Source organism: Cynocephalus volans, chromosome 4 (assembly GCF_027409185.1).
Source record: "Cynocephalus volans isolate mCynVol1 chromosome 4, mCynVol1.pri, whole genome shotgun sequence".
Classification (NCBI taxonomy): domain Eukaryota; kingdom Metazoa; phylum Chordata; class Mammalia; order Dermoptera; family Cynocephalidae; genus Cynocephalus; species Cynocephalus volans.
In genome coordinates, this window is record NC_084463.1 from 3,891,826 (window position 1) to 3,898,446 (window position 6,621).

Genomic DNA, 6,621 nt, shown 5'->3' on the forward strand with positions numbered 1-6,621 from the left:
TAGGTATTAATTGTATCACTGAGTAATGCACACCAATAGAGAAAGTATAAAATGTATTTGAGACCAACTTGGTTTGCTTATGATGACTGACTTTGAAAAAGCCCATATCCAATGATATACATGCTTTAAAAGGTTTATCTTTCATAGGACCAGTAATCAAAACGGATCCTGTTTTGTAAATAATTCCTTTTTTTGAAGACGATCTCATGTTTTATAACTTTCGTTGTGGATCTGAGAATCACAATGGTAATATCTTGTGGCAAAATGTAATCTTAAATACAATAATAATTATAACTTAATTTTCCAAATAAAAAAATATATACTGCTTAGGCTTCTACAATTCTAAGAGACATGACACTTGTATAATAAGCATTAGTATTCAACTTCTCAGGTTAACAGAACTGGAAATATTTTACAAGATGCAGTGTTTTATAATCAGAAAGAACATGAACATTTTGTGGGAAATGACCTTGGTTTTATACATTGTAGCTTGTTTTTTAAAATACAGTATTTTACCAGATAGGAAATGTTAATATTATCAGCAATTCCTGCTCACCAAACAAAAGGCTATGCCTCTTTTAAGCAAGTGTTTTGATATTTATCTTTTCAATTAACCCTCTACAGCAAGGGTGGAAATGCAGATAAGATGGAATGGTTATTACAAGAGGATCAAGATCACAACAGCTACTCCTTATATCATTACCAGTGTGTTTTCAAAGTACTATGGAAATAAGACACTTGAAGAGTCATCCTATGTATTTTAAATCTAAAAAGTGTTAACAGATAGGCTTACAGGCCAAATATTCTTATACATTCTTTAGTGTAAAATGATAAATTCTATGTTACAAAGACAAGTTTACCACTCGACTTACCAGAACGATAAACCTGCATTTAACTAGCAAGTATCATTTGGTGGAAACTTCTAAAATCATATATGTAGGTCCAAAGATAGAATTCTTATGTGATCAGTAGTAGTGAAAATAATTTTGTCCTCAGCACTAACTAAGTAACTTTAATTTCCTTATCAGAACAAGTGCTTGATTCTTCGCTGTGAAGAACTCATGGGCACCCAAGGTTGTGATCAGAATGTGACTGTATTCCCAAGAGTCAAGAAACAAGAAGGGGAGCTGTGGAGAGTTTATTAACTGCACAAATTATTCTGAGCTTTGCTAAAACCATTTCATAATGCTGTACGATTTTTTTCAAGCCCACTCACTGTTAAAATAAGAAAGCATCTTTTCTTTCTAAGATTGATTTTAGGACTCCAAAAGCTAGCCTAATTAGCCAAGTATGCAGATAACATCAAAAGAAAGCTGAAATAGAATGGCCACACGCCCCTTAGGGAACTCCTATGAGGTGGTTGATCAGAAGGTTGCTCAGACCTTGGTTTCAAATAGGCTTTAGAATCTGAACCCATAAGGACTAGAAAGAAATGCATGGAGTTAGGATAAAATGTACAGCCTTGGCTCCCGGTCTTTGAGATGAGGCAACCGGCAAATCTCTATCTTCATTCCCTTGGAATGTCTCTACTGTATTGCTGTATGATTTGGAACCAAATAAGTTTTATTTCATGTTTAAATAGAAGTTTGCTAATGGTATATAACAGAGGTTAAAAATACAGATGCCTTCCTAAGGGTCAGCAAGTTCTGTAAATGATCAATGAGGACTGGGCAAAAAGAAGGACACTATAGAATGATGGAGATTGTGTTGAATTGGAGAACACATGCCCCCTTTGAAGGTGGACCCACATTCAGCTCTAGACAGTCTGAACCACACAGATATCAGGCTCAGGGCTGCTAGATCTTCTGACTTGGAAATATGTTATTGCCTGACATTTAAGTGTTGACAACTAACTCAAATTCTTGGCCAACACAGTGCAAACCAAAGAGAAGCTGTCTGTGGAAAGATGCAGCCTATGGCCACCAGTTTCAACTGTTAGGGAAAACAGGTTTCACATTCCATGGTTATCAGGTCAAGGTCAGCCATCAGCCCCACAAACTCATATGTTGGCACTATCTGGACAACTAAAATAAAAGAAGGGAAAGAGGTCATCTCTCCCCAGCAATCATTCTGATCTAGTACTTGAATATAGAAATGTGATATCCTTAGACTAGCCTTGCCTCTGATCAAAATAAATACTGAGTTATTATCCAGCTTTCACTCTGCCTCCTTCTACCAGGTCATGCCCCAAAGCATTGAATAGCTATAATCCTAATTTACTTACTGTTTGCACTACCGCAACCACTGTGATGAGGGGCTGGCAAAGAGTAGCCTTGTGCCTTCAGAAAAGGTGGCCAGAAGCCCTGAATTTTAAGAAAGCACACACTGCCTCCTCGTGCCAAAGCCCTTTGCCAACCTCTCCACACTCCTTCCCTCTCCATTCTGCCTCATGACTCTTCATTCCAGTGTAAAATTACCATTGTTTCACCTCTGATATGGCAAAATCCTTGCTTCAGAACTGGTAGGCACTTACGTATTTTGGGGTATCCACTAATGTCAAGAAGGGTTTTCCCACATGGAAAACCTTAGTACCTTAGTACTAACTTAGTAGACAGAATGGGAATAAATGTGTTGTGAAAAAATATTAGAAGTTGCTTCCTTTGTTTGGATGGACTCTGTTACTTTAAACTGTATCCTACATCAGAGTCCTGATGGTATTGGGATAATGACTAACCCTCTCACGTATACAATAAAGTGAGTCTCTTTCAGATACATTATTTCATTTGATTTTCATAAGAACCCAGTAGAATAGGAATATTTAGGATCACAGCCACTCACCTCCAAAGCCTACCCAGACTAGTCTTGACCCTGTGAGTCAGCCTCATCATTGCCCTCAAGGAGGAAGGAAAGGGCTCATTAAAGGCCGGCTCATACCTTAGTCTTCCAGAATGACCCTAGCTCTGAGAAGACCCAGGGACCTCCCATGTTCTCAACCCATCCTTTCTGTCCAGGCCTTTCATCATAGAAGTAAAGAGCCAAGTGCACACTTAATCATCCCCAAATGTATCCCTTTACTACAATGCCCCTATTCCTTAAGTTCTCACCAACTAAGTGGTTAATTATAGGAATGTATTAGCTAATACCATGTTCCAAGTACGTTTTGACTCCTTAGGAAAAATGCTAGCATTCAACATTTGTTATCTACATAAAATTTAAATTGATGCCAGAAAATTTAAAACCAGCTCAAATATATAATTTGTAATGATCAAATCAAAATGTACTATAAACTGAAAGTTGGAAATGCCTGGTGTATTAGTCCATTTTGTGTTGCTATAACAGAATACCTGAAACTGGATGATTTATAAAGAAAAACATTTATTGCTTACAGTTTCTGAGGCTGGGAAGTCCAAGGTCCATCTGGTGGTGGCAACAGTGACCCAGGGGTCTCACATTGCAAGATGGTGGAAGCAGAGAGGGCAAAAGAGAGAGAGAGAGACAGACTCTCCTCTTCTTTAAAGCCCTCAGAACCATGCCCCTGACCACCATTTTTAATCCATTCTCTTTAGCATGGTCCTACAATCCAACCACCTCCCCAAGGCCCCAACTTTCAATTACCATGATAGGATTTCCCACTCTCTTAACAGTCACAGCGGGGCTAAGTTTCCAATACATAAAACTTGGGGGACACGATTCAAGCTTCAGGGAGTTTTGGGGGGACACAATTCAATCCCCTAGACCTGGTAATATGGTGAAGTCATGTTTAAATATGAATGCAATTTAAACGACATTGGCAATGAGTAAGATTTCTTCCATTGTAAATTGTGGAATATACTAAAAAGCATATGTACTTCACAGGGCCTGGTTTTCCAAAGCCTTGCAGTTTCAAATATTGACCTTGCAAGGACAGGAAATTTTCCTCAGGCTGTAAGTCTCTGTTGCAAGATAAGCATTGTGGCACAGCAGGGTTGCTGGCTCAAAGACAGACCAGTTACTGATTGTTATGTGAAGATACTGAGAAATTGCTGTTAAGAAGGTATGTTTGTTAAGATCAAACTGTTGTTGATAGGACCACTTAATTGTCCACTGGAATGTCATCTGGCTTGTTTCACTGAAAGTTACCAGCCTATATTGTTAAACTATAACCCCACCTATGTTCTCTTCCCGTAACTTCCTGGTCTGGAAAATAAATGCAGGAAGAGAACCCCAATTTGGTGTTAATTCTCCCAAGGAAGGGATGCCTCTTGCTGGAGGGTCCCGGGAAAGTTAACCACTTCAGGGCTTCTCACTGCTCAGAAGAGATGGGCTTTGAGTAATCCTTTGCATCTCTGTCACCCAGGGGAAGTGGGGTGACAAATCCATGGGGGAGCAAAGCAACACAAAGCAACAGTAAATGATTAAAAGGCAGTCCAATATATGAAGGGATTTTACCTTACCCTTCTCCAATCAGTTTATCAGGTTTAACATCTTGAGTTTAGAGTAAAGCCACTCACAGGGAGTTTAGTCATGGAGCTAGAAGGAGCCTCAGAAAACCATTCTGGTCCATCACATACTTCATTAACAGTCTCTTTAATGAATGATACTTTTGTTGTTTCTGAAGTAATACAGTGCTAAGGGGGAAACAGTTTAGTACTTTCCTCCTTTTTCAAATGGAAAAGAAGCCCATTTTGCAGTGGTTAGCGCCCACACCATGATAGCGGCAGGACTTGAAAGACCCAAGCTTTAAGGAACAAGAAAGCTGTGGTTGCAAAAGCAGATAACTACAGATTTTGAAAAAACAAGGTGGAGATTGTGATTAAATTGTAGCCCTTTTGTTTTTCAAAAATGCTCTTTCATGTTGAGCACCAGCCACATAATTATTAATGACCAACTTCCAAAGATTCCCTTTATTTATAAAAATACTAAAAATTAATTCTTTGGTTTAATTAACTATTACATTTTCTTAGTAAGGCCCATTTCCTAAATTTTTAATTCAGAAAGTTAGCTGGAATAGAAAGTAACAACTCTTGGAAAAGGCAAGAGAGCTGTCATTAAAGAAGGAAATTTTCTTTTAAAAAAAATGTAAAAGGTGCTCATCTATTTTCTACTGAATTCTCTCTATATCCTTGACTAACAAGGAAAACCAACACACTGGAGGAGAAATTGAGTTTTAAGGGACAGGGAGAAGACCAGTCCCCATTCTGGTTATTAGTCTTGTTTTTCCCCATCTTGGCAACCACTTACAAATTTGCTAGTAAACTGTTTCTCTCTTCTTCACCCTCATCTCCCCAAGCCAGAGGCCAGGCTGTTGTTTGCTCACTTCCAAAGCCCCAGATGGGACATTCTTGCTTCTGTGCACTGATTTCTCTCTGTTAAAATCTGAGGGGATAGATATTACTGTGACTGGCACATTAGGCACAGTCAATGTGGCTCCTACCTTCCTTCAGGGGAAGAATTTCCATCTGTCTGAACAGTTTTAGGTGGTCATGAGGAAGGCAGATCAGCCAGCATTCAACCTGCCACACTCATCACAGAAGATCTGCTCAGACTACCTGATAAAGAATGACAAGGCAGATTCCTAATCCTTCACCCTGCCTCAAGGCCCCCATGACAGTTACCCACCCCACCCGTCCCTTCCACGTGCAAGGCTAGTAGAACCAACAACGTGTGCTGGGATGCACCTTAGCAGGGGACACCCGGGGGCAGAGCAAGAGGGCTTCACATTTAATTACTCCAGGCTCTGACCTCTGCCCACAATTATGGAGCATGAAAACAGAATTGGCCTTTATTATGTGAAAAGGAAGTGGCCCCTGCAGGGTATAATTGTTTTGATTTTATATTTATGGAGAGCAAAAATAACTCCCATCTACTCACACTGTTAAGCACTTTTTCTTCACTCCAGTGGAGCCCTCATCCCATGTTTTGGGCACAGATGGCTGGGACAGAGCAGAAAGAGGTAGAGTTCTTAGGGCCGTGGCTGCTAGAGTTTGAATTACCCCTCAGGAATTTATAGTGGAGTTCGGTAGTAAACTACCCCCACCCAAAAAGCAAAAAAGGTTGAGAGCAATGCATAACTTTGCAGACTACAAATCCTTTTTTACTTTTTAAACCCTTTTTCCTATGCTCTGCTTATTGGAAATCAATGCTGTGACTCGACCAGCCCTTGTGATGATAGCAAAGCCCCTCTTTCCACAGTATCCCAACTGTTTGGGGAACCTCCTCAGTCACTGGTAGAAAGCTTTAGAATAGACTTAGCTTTTTAGGGAAAAACTCAACAGCTCCAAAATATGCTAGTTCTATGACTTCAAGAACTGAAAATGCTCTGGATTTAAAATTACCCAGGAGTATGGATCGTATATGTAAAAAAAAAAGCCATTAATCAATATTTTCCTACAATACACCCTAAAATTCTATTTTGTAATTAATGGTTAGACAACGGTCAGCCATTTAAATGTACACTCTCTGGACTAACCAGACACTAGTATAGTTTCCAAAGTGTTTCATGTATCAAAATCCTATATACTTAGAAGAACTCAGGATAAGAAAAAGTTGCTAGGTCCCAAAGGGTTCAGGACTTCATCAAGTGCAACTGTGTGTGGCCTAGGGTCATTTTTTGCAAATGAGGGGGACAGGGAGAGAGAACAACTGTAATTGCTAAGCCTCTGTGGCCCTTAGTCCATGATAAGGTTTAAGAATTAAGCCACC